At 41.0% G+C, this 14139-nt stretch overlaps 1 protein-coding gene, 1 non-coding gene and 1 pseudogene across 16 annotated transcripts in view; all 3 read right to left on the reverse strand.

Moving 5' to 3' along the window:
• Positions 1-10665, reverse strand: part of VPS8 (VPS8 subunit of CORVET complex) — a 267100-nt gene extending 256435 nt beyond the window's left edge. For 14 of the 15 annotated variants that reach the window (XM_036352529.1, XM_036352534.1, XM_036352531.1 and 11 more), the window contains exon 1: positions 10592-10665. The gene's annotated coding sequence lies outside the window, so the exon portion shown is untranslated. Of the gene's footprint in view, positions 1-4001; positions 4089-10591 lie in introns of those variants that run through there. The other variant, XM_036352528.1, reaches the window with a different exon arrangement.
• Positions 1958-2089, reverse strand: LOC118678004. The gene has a single exon (XR_004974697.1). It is a non-coding gene; the product is annotated as a small nucleolar RNA SNORA51 (small nucleolar RNA).
• Positions 8185-8306, reverse strand: LOC118678017 (annotated as a pseudogene).
• Positions 10666-14139: the final 3474 nt, after the last annotated feature.

Raw genomic sequence — 14139 nt, forward strand, 5'->3', positions numbered from 1 at the left:
GTTGCCCAAATATTCATTGAGCAAGCTTTTCATTTCAATATGCAGAACAATGGTGAAATGCTTAATATATGACACTTAATATTACACACTTGATGCTGATACTGTCTTCAGAAAACACTTAAGTGCTATCTCAGTGCGGAGGTTGGCAGTAAACTACTGATAATTTCCTCTTGAAATACAATTCTACAACTAGTTCTTCACCTAATCATTGGGTAATCTAGTGTTTTTATCATTCTTAAGGCAATGCAATGCCAGACAGTTTCTGCAGACAACATGACAGGTAACCTCAATTGTCTTAGTCTCTCCCAGAACGAAGTCAAATTAATATGACAGGAAATGTATGTCACAGAATCATGATCTCATGATCACCCAGTATGTTGTCCTCTTCTCAGTGCTGATAAACTAATATTTTAATAGTTCAGACTTAAAATTATCTGACACCTTGGGAGCTCATACAACTTAACAAAAGGAAGATAAACAATCTAATCAAAAATGGGCAAAGGACCTAAATAGACACTTTTCAAAAGTGGACATACAGAAAGCCAAGAGACATATGAAAAAATGCTCAAAGTCACTAATCATCCAAGAGATGCAAATCAAAACAACAATGAGGTACCATCTCACACCTGTCAGAATGGCTATCATCAACAAATCAACAAACCACAAGTGTTGGTAAGGATGTGGAGAAAAAGGAACTCTCATATACTGCTGGTGGGAATGCAGACTGGTGCAGCCACTATGGAAAACAGCACGGAGTTTCCTCAAAAAATTAAAAATGGAACTCTCATTTGACCCAGTAATCCCACTTCTAGGAATATATCCCAAGAAATCAGAAACACCAGTCAGAAAGAATATATATACCCCTATGTTCATAGCAACACAATTTACAATAGCTAAGACTTAGAAACAGCCAAAGTGCCCATCAGCAGATGAGTGGATTAAAAAACAGTGGTACATCTACACAATGGAATACTATCCTGCTGTAAAAAAAGAAAGAACTCTTACCATTTGCAACAGCAAGGATGGACCTGGAGAGCATTATGCTAAGCGAAATAAGCCAGTCGGAGAAAGATAAATATCACATGCTCTAACTCATTTGTGGAATATAATGAAAAACATAAACTGATGAACAAAAATAGATGGAGACATAGAAGCATTGATCAGACAGTCAAACCTCAGAGAGAAGGCAAGTGAGGGTGGGAGGGGGAATGGTAAGAGATCAACCAAAGAACCTGTATGCATGCATATAAGCATAACCAATGGACACAGACAAGGGGGTGCGGGGGCTGGGCTGGGGGACAGGAGCAGGTGGGGAGAGGTCAATGGGGGAAAAAGGAGACATATGTAATACTTTCAAAAATAAAGAATTTAAATAAATAAATAATAAAAGATTATCAGACACCTTGATAGTTCCTAAGGTTGTTCCCTCTTAATTAATAAGGTTCTTCCCAACTAATTAATAATAGATTCAAGGACCATTAAATATATATATACATATAAATAATATAAACAGCAATGGCCCCATTATGACATTGGCCAACTGAATAATAACTCTAGAATGTGACCTAGATTAGGACAGGTTAATGTGGAACTCTTTCAACAGTTTTGTTGTTGTTGTTGTTGTTTGCTTGTTTTTTTACTTTGGCAAACATTCCCAACTGTTATCAAGTGCCAGGATCCTAGAACTTTTCACATTACAGTGAAATCAAATCAAGTGTGTGGTTTTGTTTTTTAATTTACTGTATCCCAGAAAACTATCACAAAACCATGATATGCAAACAAGTTTACATGCCAACTTTGTTTCTAGCTTTCCCAATCCAAGTTTTTTTCTTCCATTTACTTCTTTGTTTTGCTTTGTCTTCTTGTGGTTTTGTAAAAAAAAAAAATACAATAGAGGATTAACTTCTGTTAGTTTTCTACTGTATTTCTTGGGTAAATGGACTCATTTTTTTTTTCTCAATGTCTCCCCATTCACAATACAGACCAGGCAAAGAGCCTGAGCTGAGGTGTATATGGGGTAAGTTTACTCTGCCTCCTATTTCTGTACAGTCAGTGTAAGAACACAGCCTGTGGTAAGCACCAGGAGGCCTAGACTCATTTTTAAGAGCTCCCCAATGCCTACAGGATAAAATTCCTAATTCTAAGCCTATGATTCCAGACATCACATGAGCTGGCCCTACTTTCCCTTACAACTAAACTCGCTATTTGAATTCAGTGCTTCAAGAATAGCTTCCACTTTCTCTCCATGTCTACTCACTCTACTTGACCTTCCCTTTCCTTTTCTTCTAAAATTTATCTAAGTTCCTTCTTTCCTTCCTCCTTCTAGACAACTTCCTTCCCCCAAGCATCCTCTAAATCCAGAATGCATATCTTCTTTAGAACAGTGCCATGCCACTTTCCTCATATTGATTCATTAGTTAGCGTACCATGTGACTATGTCTTTTCTCCCCAGCTATACAATAAAAGTGGGACCATGCTTCTTTGTATACTCCACATCACCGGGCTCACTGACTTGCTTAGCTATGTAAACATTCAATAAATATTTGCTGATTAACACAGAAACTGGAAGATGGGAAAACACCTGTCTTACAAATTAAATACATGTTTTATTACCTGTAACTGCTAAGCTTCAGAGGATACTGTCTCACAGATTATAGGAATCTATGCCTTAATAAGCCAAGTTATAACTGAGTTCTACCTTTATTTATTCAGCCTTATCAACTACTGCTGATCATATTCATCCTTCAGATAACAGCTAAAACTTTGATTCCTAAAAGAACCTTTTTTGTCCTGCTCAACTACCAGGTAGACTAGGTCCCCTGTTAATATGTACTTATATTTTTCTCTTTTATTACACTAACTAGAGGCCTGATGCATGAAAATCATGCAAGAGTAGGCCTTCCTTCCCCTGGCTGCCGGCACCAGCTTCCCTCTTGCACCTAGGACCTGAGCTTCCCCAAGCTTCTTTCCGGCAGGCACCCAGGACCCAGGCTTCCCTGCAGCCGCCAGCAGGCAATCGGGACCTGGGCTTCCCTCACAGCCCCGGCTTCATCAGGAAGGTCGTCCAGAAGGATGTCCGGTCTAATTAGCATATTACACTTTTATTATATAGGATTATGTCACAATCATTTTTTCAGTGTCTGAACCACCATTCCCTTCCCTCTATTGGAATGCAGATTCCAGGAGAGCAAAGATCTGTCTTTTTCACCATTGTATTTCCAATGCCTAATTCCAATGCCTAATCAACCCACCAATGCAGCCAGCCAGTCATCCCTACCCTCCTTCCCTACATACTAGTAAACAGCCAAGCAACACTTCATTACTGGTTTCCAGAGCTTCAAACAGCAGTTCTGGTCATTTAAAATAAGATGTGGTTAGTTGTTCTACCCCAAAAAGCCTCCCACCTTGCAAGTTCCATTCTTTATATCTAGGTGAGATTTTTTTTAAATCCATAACACTGATTTTATCTTTTAGTGAACATTTTGCTCATGTGTAACATGACACAAACTCCACAAATTCAGATGTTTCATGTTCTTTTACATTAATTCAGCCTATAAGCCAAGATGAAAACAGTGAAAATGTATCATATATCCATTCAATTTATAGGAACTCATCTATTATCTTTAACAAAGAGAAAGAGAGAAAAAGAAATGATTCACAAAGAGCCAGGGACTCTGTATACTGTTCCACTCAATAACTACGTGCTTCAGAGTGAGCCTGGGAGAGGAAATGGATTATCTGCTGTCCTTTGGTCAGTCTCAGTTTTTGCATGCACAAGCAATCAATTTCATCTGTGCTCAAAATAGCAAACAGCATGCTCTTCCAACATGGAGCAAAAACTGGCTGTGTTGAACTTCCTGAGAGATCCTGTGTCAATCTCCAACATGACTCTTTCCCAGGGTACTTTGAAGGTACTCAATTTTCAAGAGTACTCAGTTTCACCTGAGAAGCAGGCCCTGTGTTAGATGCAATGCTACTCTATACTGAGATGAGCTGCTTACCTGACCCCTGAGTTTCTTTCCAAGAATTGGCACATGTAGGTAACTACGACCCACAGTGCTTAGAGCTGTCACTATGAAAATGCCCAGAAGGCTGTTTCTTTTTCTCTTCTCTTGGTAAATGTCTAAATGAGAAGAGTGGTCATTTAAAACTTAGGAGGTACATACAGAACAACAAATATTAAAAAGAAAAGTGAAGGAAAGGAAGAGTGCTTGACATGGAACATTCTCAAAGAATTCATATGTTTGGGACACAAAACTAGCCTAAACAAATTTAAGAAGATTTAAATCATACCAAGCATATTCTCCAACCACAACGCTTTGAAATCTGAAATCAAATGCAAGAAGAAAGCTGGAAAACCCACAAATATGTGAAGATTAAACAACATGTTACTGACCAGTGACTAGGTCAAAGAATAATAAAAGAGGAGATCAAAAGATACATAGAGACAAATGAGAATGACAATAGCATATATCAAAATTTTTTGAATGCAGCAAAAGTGGTGGTAAGAGGGAAGTTTACAGCATTACAGGCCTACCTCAAGAAAAATCTCAAACAACCTAACATTTCACCTCAAAGAACTAGAAAAAGAACAAAACAATCCCAAAGTCAACAAAAGGAAGGAAAGTAATAAAAATGAGGGCAGAATTAAACAAAATAGAGAACAAAAAGACAAAAGAAAAAAAATAATGCAATAAAGACTGGTTCTTTGAAAATATAAATAAAACTGACATCTCTAGCTAGATTTACTAAGGAAAAAAGAGAAAACACCCAAATAAACATCAGACATGAAAGAGAAATTACAATGGACACTACAAAAATACAAAACACTACACAAGAATAATATTAAAAGCTATACACCACCAAAATTGATAACTTAGAAGAAATAAACAAGTTCTTAGAAATATATAACACTAGAGCAGTGGTTCTCAATCTTCTGGCCCTTTAAATACAGTTCCTCATGTTGTGACCCAACCATAAAATTATTTTCGTTGCTACTTCATAACTGTAATGTTGCTACTGTTATGAATCGTAATGTAAATATCTGATATGCAGGATGGTCTTAGGCGACCCCTATGAAAGGGTGGTTCGACCGCCAAAGGGGTCGCGACCCACAGGTTGAGAACCTCTGCATTAGAGCCCTGGTGCACAAATTTGTGTACAGATGGGGTCCCTTGGAGTGGCCTGGGGGGATCGGGCCTCAGCTTGCGCCCCCAACCTCACAGCCCCACAGCTTCACCTGGCACCACCCCCTCACCTGCTCCACCATCCCGCCATGTTCCACACCACCCCCTGGTTTTAGAAAAATAGGAAAGCCACATGCAAAAGAATGAAACGACTGCTATTTGACACCATACACAAAAATAAATTCAAAATGGATTAAAGACTTAAATATAAGACCTGAAACAATAAAATACATAGAAGAAGAGATAGGTACTAAACTTATGGACCTTGGTCTCTGAGTGGATTTTATACTAGTAAACTTGACTCCAAAGACAAAAAAAAAAAAAAGGTTGGACTAAAAAGCTTAGAGACAAAAAGAAACCTTCAACAAAACAAAAAGGCAACCAACCAAGTGGAAAACCTCCTGTAAGGGGCTAATATCCAAAATATATAAAGAATTCATACAACTCAATGATAAAAATAAAACACACAAAAAAAATCAAACTAACCAGTTTGGCTCACTGAACAGAGCGCTGGCCTGTGGACTGAAGGGTCCCAGGTTCGATTCCAGTCAAGGGCATGTACCTTGGTTGTGGGCACATCCCCAGTAGGGAGTGTGCAGGAAGCAGCTGATCGATGTTTCTCTCATCGATGTTTCTAACTCTCTATCCCTCTCCCCTCTGTAAAAAATCAATAATATATTAAAAAAATAAAATAAAATATGAGCAGAGAACCTGAACATTTTTCCCAAAAAGACATACAAATGGGCAATGATACATGGAAAGATGTTCAACTCCACTAGCTATAAGGGAAAACAAATCAAAACCACAATGAGACACCATCTCACAAATGTTAGAATGGCTATTATCAATAAGACAAGAAATAACAACTGTTGCAGAGGATGTGGAGAAAAAGGAACTCTCATACACTGCTATAAATTAGTACAGCCACTATGGAAAGCAATATGAAGATTTCTCCCCAAAATTAAAAATAGAACTACCATATGGCCCAGCAATCTCTTTTCTGTGTATCTACCTGAACATTTTGAAAACATCCTATATAATAAAAACCTAATATGCTAAGTGTCTGGTCAGCTGGTCAGCAGTTCGACCAATCAAAGCGTAATATGCTAATGATATGCTAAGGCTGCTCAACTGCTCACTATGACATGCACTGACCACCAGGGGGCAGACGCTTTGACCAGTAGGTTAGCTTGCTGCTGGGGTCTGGCGGATCAGGACTGAGCGAGATGGGCTGGGCGTGCCCTGGAGCCCTCCCACAGTCCCTCCCCGGATGGTCAACCTCCTGTGTCCCTCCCCGGCCCCTATCATGCACCACTGGGATCCCTCAGCCAGGCCTGCAGCCTCTCACAATCCAGGACCTTTCGGGGGATGTCGGAGAGCCGGATTCAGCCCAATCCCACAGGCCAGGCCGAGGGACCCCACTGGTGCACGAATTTGTGCACCAGGCCTCTAGTTTATCCATAAAGATATAAGGACCCCTATGTTCAATGCAGCGTTATACATGGTATACAAGATATGGAAAAAAACTAAGTGTTGTTCAATGAAAGACTGGATAAAGAAGATTCTATTATATACATAATAGAATACTACTCAGCCATAAGGATGAATTACTTCCAGTTGTGACAACATGAATGGATCCTGAGAGTATCGTGCTAAGCAAAATAAGTTAGATGGAAAAAGACAAGAGCCGTATGATTTCAATAATATGTGGGATATCAAACAGAAAGCAACAACAAACAAATAATTCAGAAATACAGACAACAGAGGGTGGTTACCAGAGGGAAAAGGAGGTGGGGGAAGAATGAAGAGTGCAAAGGAGGTCAAATATATGGTGACAGAGGGAGACTAGACTGGGTGGTGACATAATGCAATATATAGATGATGTATTATAAAACTACACACTTGAAATTTATACAGTGTAATTAACCAATGTCACCCAAATAAATTTAATTTAAAAAATAAATGACATTTTTAAAGAAGGAGCCTGGGCCAATGTAGTCCCAACCACCTAAAGGTCCTGGATTTGATTTCCGGTCAGGGCACATAGCCAGTTTGCAGGTTCAATTCCCAGTCAGGGTGTGTATGGAAGGCAACCATTTGCTGTTTCTCTCTCACATAAATGTTTTCTCTCTCTCGTTCCACCCCCCTCTTCCCTCTCTCTAGAACAGCTGTTCTCAACCTGTGAGTCGCAACCCCTTTGGGGGTCAAACGAACCTTTCACAGGGGTCGCCTAAGACCATCGGAAAACACATATATAATTACATATTGTTTTTGTGATTAATCACTATGCTTTAATTATGTTCAATTTGTAACAATGAAATTGGGGGTCACCACAATATGAGGAACTGTATTAAAGGGTCGCAGCATTAGGAAGGTTGAGAACCACCACTCTAGAATCAATGAAAAACATATCCTTGGGTGAGGATTTAAAAAAAGAGTGCCTCCCTAACCAGTTTTGCTCAGTGGATAGAGCATCGGCCTGCGGACTCAAGGGTCCCAGGTACAATTCCGGTCAAGGGCATGTACCTTGGTTGTGGGCATATCCTCAGTAGGGGGTGTGCAGGAAGCAGCTGATCGATGTTTCTCTATGTTTCTAACTATTCCTCTCCCCTCCTCTCTGTAAAAAATCAATAAAATATATTTTTAAAAAATAAAATAAAAAATAAAAAAAGAGTACCTGAGACCTGCCGAAACCGGTTTGGCTCAGTGGATAGAGCGTCGGCCTGCAGACTGAGGGGTCCCAGGTTCGATTCCGGTCAAGGGCATGTACCTGGGCTGCGGGCACATCCCCAGTGGGAGATGTGCAGGAGGCAGCTGATCGATGTTTCTCTCCCATCGATGTTTCTAACTCTCTATCTCTCTCCCTTCCTCTCTGTAAAAAATCAATAAAATATACTTAAAAAAAAAAAAAAGAGTGCCTGAGACCTGCCTGCCTGCGTATGGTGCTAAATTACTACTATAAACTGTCAGACACAACTCTTTTTTTTTTTTTTTAACTTCTTATAGCCATTTTCAGGGACCTTAATGACTTCAATGTCTTTAAGGCTCGTAACATGGCCTTACTATAGCCAGCTTTCTCTAAATTTCTGCAGAACACACAGACACAACTCTTAATAGCCCCATTCTAGAAAACAAAAATCTAAATCCCATTTAACAAATACAAAACAAGAAGAACTAAGTCTAAAATAGCTATTATGTATAAACCCTAACATTATTCATCAGCTTTATATCAATGTGTTTGAGGCAATAAGTAAAATGAATGAAAGAGAAAAAGTATCACTTCTTTCCAGCTTCTAAGAAGTCCCCCACTATTATGTTAATCTCAATCAAAGACTCACCCCAACCTCAGAGAACTCCTCCTAAGAAGCACATGAACCTTGTGTAAGCTGAAATATATTATTTTTTCTTCCTTCACTAAACTGGTCTGGGTGAAAAGTTAAATTCACAGAAGGTAGGATTCCACTCAATTGTAGACTGAGTAGATGGTGGCCTTCCCACTCATCTTAATTAACTACCAATTAACTGTCACCTCAGGTTGTCTTGGTAAGGTGTCAAGGAGGATGCACACGAGATTTATTTTTATTTTTTAAAAGAGCAAGAGGAGGCTTCTTGCTCAACTGCAGAGGGAAAGACCAACTTGATTATGGTTCAAACATCCCAGTACCTGCACCACCTTCCCTCTGGAAAACTGCCCCTCCTTCACTCCCACCAAGTAATTGGTGGTGCTGCCAATCGAATACCATATCTGCCTAGCCAGAAGAGCAGGCAGAGGACATTCTTATGTCCAATTTGGCCAAGCAGTGGTTTTGTAAATACTGAAGGTAGGAGTTTTCTCTTTACTCTGGGTGCTTGGAAACTGGAAAGATGTAACCCGGGAGCTGTTATACAGAGTGGAGATCATTCAAACATTAATTCAAAGTTCAGTTAAGAACAGAACAGTTTAATCTTACAAATAGACACATATGACACCTGAAGCTGTGCGTCAAGATAACCTATCTAACCTCTAAAACTATAAAAAGATCAAAAGTTAAATATTCTTCATTAAGTTCAAAAGGCCTTACTTTTCATTCACATATATAACTGACATTTGATATCTCAATGGTTGAAATGTCTACGAAAAGAGTGAGATACAGCTAAAAATCATCAAGATGTCCCAATATTCTGAAAGACATAAAACATCCATCCAGGCACAAAGGGGATATATAAAGGATAATCAACATATTACTCTTAGAGCTCTGGAAACAATTTTTGCACATGGAACTATGTCTCTTTAACACATCAAGCCCAGTAGTTCAACCACAATCCTCCCCATCCGCACACGTATCGTTATTCTGCACTCTATGGAACAAGCCAGCTATCGCCAAAGGTTTCACTATCTATTCTTTGCTTAAATTTAACCGCGAGCAAACCCATATCTTACACAAACATATGTAGATCCTCCATCCCCATTTGTATTAAATAGACTTCAAACACACACACCTGACATGCAATTGTCTGACCATCACAGATATCTGTAGTAGAGCTGATGCCACAAATTAACATCCATGTTTGTTCGGCTTGGGTTTTTGGTTTTTGTAGGGGTACATTGCGGGGGGAGAGAGGGTGTCAGGAGGGTATGGTAGAGGGTGGGCAATGCAGAGGGACACAAGCCTTCCCGTCCATTCTAGGATTGGGAGGGTGTGGAGGATGCGGGCCTATTTGGAGAAGGCTCCAGGTGCTCCTGATTACCCATGCCAGGGAGCCTCTCTCGCTGGTATTCCTCCATCCCACCCTTTAGGCCACTGTTTCCCTCCTTCCCCAGGTACCTCCTTGAGAAAACTAACCAGGACGCAGGAGTGGCCTCAAACGCTAGAGACCCACCGCTCCCCTGGCTGCCCTCCCTCTGGGGCACACCTTGCAGGCAGAGAGGCTGGAACCAGAACCAGCCTCCCGGAGTGCGTATCAAGCCTAAGAGGTGGACACCCCACCCAAGCCCCAGCCTCACACCTGGGGAGCACACTCATCCCAGTCCTCGAGGGATGGAGGAGCCCACGCCTGTGCCCCAGGCCCCACAGGCGGCTGCACACCTGTTCCGTCCCCGGGGAGGCGTGTAATCACCGGCCTCCTACTCTCACAGTCTGGGGGAGCGGGTGCACCTGTCTCTCCGTCTCCCATTCCTTCGCAACCAACAAGTGGAAACTGCCCGACCCAGTCCCAGGCCAAACGAAGGGCACACCCTTCCTCCCCGGTGTCAACCCCGCCCGGCCGGTGGGCCCCAGTCCAGTGAGCCGGTCAGGGGCCGCTCCTTCAGCCACCCCAAGGCCGCGCAGCTGTCGCGCGGGGAAAAGGGCGGCAGCTCAGGGAGCCGACACGTTCTCTCCCCGCCCGGGGTCCAGCCCCTCCCAGCACCGCCGCCCACACTTTACCTGCGCCCGTAGCCTTTCCAGCCCAGGACCCCCGGCCACGAGACCCCGCCCCCTGCCCTAGCCTCACGCACGCGCAGTGCCTCCTATCCCTGCTGGCCACGCTTCCGCTTTCCTCCAGTACCCTCTCCTGGGCGGTCCCCTCCTCTACGCCACGCCCTCATTTAAAGGGCCAGAAACACACCGTCTCAGCCCATGGAGTTACCAGGTGATTTACATCTTTGGGAATGGGAGGATGGAAATAATCAGAGGAGGAGTGCAGACCAATAAATAGCAGCCCCTGATCTAAGAGGAACCCTCTTCCAGCCCTATGTGAATGAATTTAGTCTTTAAGAAAATGAACCTACTATCTTCAGCGATGCCAGAAAGGCAATTGATTCCCAGGCTTTTGGAGTTTGCAACCAGTAATTTTTTCTTTCATTCTTCTTAAAGAGGAACATAGAATTGCCGGCTTTTTATTTTTCTAAATAAGGAAAGTAAACAAACACATTCACGCTAAAAACCAACTATTATTTTCTAATTTATGAATATTGCTTGGCAAAAAAATACATCCTAACACCAAAAATATAGGAGACACACACTCTCAAATAAAAAATATATTTTAAATGGGTAAAAATATATATTGATTTCTCTCATTCCTTCTGAAGACGACAATTTTCAGGACAAACTCTTTTAGAGGCTCCACTCTGGATGGAAAAATTAAAAAAATAAAAATTAAAAAAGGCCACAGGCTAACCTGACAAGCTCAGAGAAGGCCTGCATGGCACTCTTACAAACTCAAAGGCCTGAAGTAACCGCAAAGGATGGTCTGAAATTAAAACTTTAACCAAAAGCAGTTAAAGTGGTAGTCATGTCCTAGGCCTGTATCTTCCCTGACCAAGGTCAATCTTTACCTTAACTGAGCCTATTGTCTTTTTGCATCTAAGATAGCTGATCTGTGGAATGTCAGGGTAACTTGTAACTTCCCTTTCTCTGGACCCCTCAGGGCACAACCAAATGCCCCTGGGCGCCAGGATGGAGACCATAAATTCCTTCATTGTTATTGTTATCTTGTTAATTGTTGACTGTTAACTATCCCCATACCTACCTAAGTAAAAGAAGTATGTGTCTACCATTTTAATTTTTATCCAATCCCAGGGACCCCCCCTCCCTTTGCTTTCTCCTACCTCCCTAATCTGTCACCAATTAATCTATCACCAATGGATTTCATGTAACCCACTTACATCTCCTCCTCGTTTGATTGTCATGTGTAAAACAAGGCGAAAAACTGCCATTTTCCAGAGTATTATCCCAATCCATTGAGATTCTACTTCCCGGCAATTGTCTACAGTTTGGCTCAAATAAACTCACAAAAATTCTTTACAGGTTTGAATGTTTTTATGTTAACACCGCCAAAGATAACATTGGCCCCATGGAGCCTAAGATCAAGGAAATAGAAGGATGAAGAACACCACAATGTGCTCCTGGAAGGAGATATAGAAAATATTCCACTGGGCAGACATCTATTGAGCATCAGCCAGGTTCCCTACACTTCTGGGCCTTTGAAGGACCCAAAGGTGTGTGAGACACAGCCTTGCCCTGCGGGTACTCTTTGTCTATGAACTCAGTGTACAGACATAGCCATTCACATATAAGGCAGAGTGTTTTGAGTGGTATAAGAAAGGTATAACACCATCATTTTAGGATCACAGATAAGGGGAAAAGGTGGAACACTTAGGGAGGAGGTGATGTCTTATTAGGGCCTTGAAGGATTTCAGTAGACAGAAAGCAGGGAGAATGCCTAGCTGGGGAACAGTGGTATCAAGGCAGTACGGTGGTCCTCCTTAGCCTGACACCGAGATAGTACTGAACCTTACATGTACACATTTTGTTTTTCTCCTATCTATACATACTTACGGTAAAAATTTATAAATTAGTCACAGTAAGAGATTAGCAACAATAACTAGAAATACAAGAAAACAATTCTAAAATATACTGTAATGAAAGTTATGTGAATGTGGTCTCTCTCTAAATACCTTATTGTGCTGTGTTCACCTTTTCACTTAAAGGAAGCAGTTTAAGCTGAAACCAGTTTGGCTCAGTGGATAGAGCGTCGGCTTGCGGACTGAAAGGTCCCAGGTTCGATTCCGGTCAAGGGCATGTACCTGGGTTGCGGGCATATCCCCAGTAGGAGATGTGCAGGAGGCAGCTGATTGATGTTTCTCTCTCATCGATGTTTCTAACTCTCTATCTCTCTCCCTTCCTCTCTGTAAAAAATCAATAAAATATATTAAAAAATAAAATAAAATAAAAATAAAAATAAAAAAGGAAGCAGTTTAAGGCTTCTATTTGGCATGTTCAAATTGCCAGCACCATTATTTTTATATTTGGGGGCTATAATTAAGTAAAATAAGGGTTAAGAACACACACTCTGTAATACCGAGACAGTCAATCTGATAACCCAGATGGGTACTAAGTGACTAACGGGCAGTCGTGTATACAGTGCGGATACTCTGGAAAAAAGAATGATTCACTTCCCGGGGGAAACTGGACAGAGAGCAATTTTATCATCCTACTCAGAATAGTATGCAATTTAAAATTTATGAATTGTTTATTTCTGAAATTTTTCATTTAATATTTTTGGACCATGGTTGCCCTCAGGTAACTGAAACTGCAGCTAAGGGGGGACGACTCTACAAAGCAAGATTGGGGACTACCTGCTGGCCTGTGTGGCTGTGGCATGGACAGTGGCTCTCAAACTTCTTTGATCACTCACAGTAGCAAATACATTTCAGCTATGGCCTAGTATATATACACATATTGTGTGTGTGTGTGTATATCTGAGACAGTAATTATTTTTAGTACGTATGTGCAATGCAACTTGGTATTTTCTATTCTGGTTATTCTTATGCTAGTTACTAAATTGATTTCATGACTCACTAATGCATAGCAACCCGTAGTTTGAAAACACTGGTGTGGAGTGAGGTAGAGGTACATTGGCATATATGGCTGGAAAGGCTGAGTCTAGTGCAGGAGGACACTGAATGCCAAGCTGGGGGCAGGGGGTCCCATTTGCCTGGTAAGAGACTTTGGAGGTTCTGAAGCAGAGGAGTAGCATGACTATACCCATAATAACTGTACAAAGTAAATCTGAGACCTGTGGATGGATGTTGTTGGGAAGTGATTCCAACTCACAATCAGGAATGTTAGAGGGTGGTCTCAGCTGATAGGCTACGCTTTATAGAGATGTTTACATTAATTAAAAATATTGTGTGCTTATTATAGAAAACTTGGCAAAATCAGTAAATATAAGAGTAAACCAGAAATGACTCACATTCCAGAAAAAAATACTCATGGTTTTGCCTTTGTGTCTTTTACTTTTCATCGTTACATTTTTGACATAATAGAGCTATATAGAATAGAGTCCTATATCCTAATTTTTTTCTTTTTGTTCAATGTTATATTTTGACCACTATTTGCAGTTAGTAAAATTGTTCACAAGTATCATTTGTAATGGTTACATAATTTTTGATAATGTTTCTTTTAATTTTTTGGACATATAAGGTATTTCA

This window comes from Myotis myotis, unplaced genomic scaffold, assembly GCF_014108235.1.
Source record: "Myotis myotis isolate mMyoMyo1 unplaced genomic scaffold, mMyoMyo1.p scaffold_m19_p_2, whole genome shotgun sequence".
NCBI lineage: Eukaryota > Metazoa > Chordata > Mammalia > Chiroptera > Vespertilionidae > Myotis > Myotis myotis.